The sequence below is a fragment of the Trachymyrmex septentrionalis genome, unplaced genomic scaffold, assembly GCF_001594115.1.
Source record: "Trachymyrmex septentrionalis isolate Tsep2-gDNA-1 unplaced genomic scaffold, Tsep1.0 scaffold19, whole genome shotgun sequence".
NCBI classification, from domain to species: domain Eukaryota; kingdom Metazoa; phylum Arthropoda; class Insecta; order Hymenoptera; family Formicidae; genus Trachymyrmex; species Trachymyrmex septentrionalis.
The window spans coordinates 3,466,032-3,468,339 of NW_017305071.1; positions in this window are offsets into that span (position 1 = coordinate 3,466,032).

Genomic DNA, 2,308 nt, shown 5'->3' on the forward strand with positions numbered 1-2,308 from the left:
TCCACCGAAATAAGAGTTCTAATGTGTGTCGTCTTGCGTTAATATATTAATTGCGAGTGTTAACGTGCTGGTTTCATCCGGTACGCGGTATGTTAAGATAATCACTTTTTTTTTTATATGCGACTGTTTGTTATTTTGTTGAAGTGTTTCCCCCGACACACGCGGTTGACTCAAAGTTTTGATTTCGCTCCGTATTTTGGCTAGTCCATTGTTACGACATCGAGATATATCGAATTGTTAATTTCTCGTCTGTCCTGTGAATAATAACCGAACAATCTATATTCTTCGAGAATTTTATTAGACAGTGGACAGAACATGTAATAATAATAATATAGATATTATGAATGAGCAAAAATTACTTCGATATGACAGAGAACTGGGTTAGTCGCGTAAGATAAAAAGACAAAAAAAAAAAAAGGAAACTAATTATCGTTGTACATGTAAAGTATCATCTACACAAGCACATACGCTTCTTTACTGTGGAAAGTGTTTTTTCGCTCTTGTGATCCGCTCGCGCGAGGCAAGCGAGGACCCGCAGTGCCGATCGCAAAATGAGATTTCTTCGACGTTCCTTATTTACGGGGCGAAAATCTCGAACGGCCGTTCGAATAATGAAACTGCAATAAAATCTGCGCCTCTCCTGTACCCCGCAGAGGACGCTCAAAGTTTCCACTAACGTGTCTAATTAAATATGTAATTAAGAGCCTGTACCAAATATACTCTCGTCGCAAACTCTCGTTCGGGATTCTCGCAGCCGCGGATACATCTTGTCCGAGACATAGGGGTACATCGGTAGTATCGTAAGGGCAGTGCGCAACAACTCTTCATGACAATATCGTTCCGCAGAAAGTCGCAATTTCCGATACACCCCGCAGCGCGCGCGCGCGCGCGCTGCTGCAACGACAACGGCGATTCTCGCGCTCTTCTCTCTTCCTCCGTTTTATACTCTCGTGTCCTCTCTCTCTCTCTCTCTCTCTCTCTCTCTCCCCTCTCCTCCTCCCTTTCTTTTGATCTGTTTCACCGAATGTTCCGTCGGCGAAGCGGCACGTTACCGCATCGATCCACATCCGATCTTCGTAGCCATCGAGAATCGAAGCAGCAACGAACGAGTTATGCACGTCGCGTATGTGGGAAACCGAACCGCGATCGGTGCTGCGCTACTCGGCCGAATTTTCGAAATACGCTTATTATAAATATAGGTAAAAATATGCACTCGTGCTGTCACGTACGCGCGCGTTTGTGTGTGTGTGTGCGTGCGCGCGCGCGCGCGCGTGTGTGTGCGTGTGCGTGTGTGTGTGTGTGTGTGCGATTCGTGTTTGATTCCCATTCGCCAATCGTTCGAAGCTGCATTGATTCCTATTCCGTTCGAAACATCGCCGATCAACGACAAGAGTATTCTTGATGCGCTCTAAAGTGAAGCGAAGCGCTAAAATAAATGTGACGTGAGATCGATGCAGATGTCTTAAAAAGCAAAAAAAAAAAAATTAAGCTCAGACAGAGAGAAAGAGAGGCAAGAGAGGTAACCGGAGAAGATAGTATGGTTCTCGATGATCATCGAGAGATCGCGATATTAATGCTCTTCCCTGTTTATATCTAGACATGAGAACCTAATCTAAGGAGCGGCAGTGAGCAGGACGTCTGCCGATTTCTCGAATCACGAATATCACTATACACAGGATGTTTTATATCGGGAAAGCACATATTTTCTTGTATACTTCGTGCTTATGATCGACTTTACTAAAGCTTGAAGTGTATTTTTGATTATGATCCGTCTAAAGCTATATATATAAAATTAAAATCAAAATTGTTTAGAAGCGTAGCGAAGAGGTGTAGACACCACACATCCTGCTCGTTATATCTATATATGTGTGTAGCCAGAGAGTGTACCCTGAGTGTACACTAACAAGTAGTACATTAATCTCGAACGAACGAAGGCTTCCTTAGCGAAAATTTGACCGGGTATCGGTAATCCGTTATAATTGTTCGTTGCAATTATTTATAAATTTTCAATGTTAACTACTTCGGCGCGACCTCGGATTTTAATTTCCGCTAAGGAAAAACATCGAATACGATTTCGCTTGCAGAATAAGATCTACTTCTCTTGAAATAATATGTATACATACCATTTATTTTTCTTCGAAGCGAGCGTGTATGCGTGAAAGATATATATATATATACATCATACCCCGTGTGAATAATGCATATAAAAGAAAATATAAATATATACATATATATATATATATCTATATATATACATATAAATATATATATATTAAAGATGTGTGTGTGTGTGTGTGTGTGTGTGTGT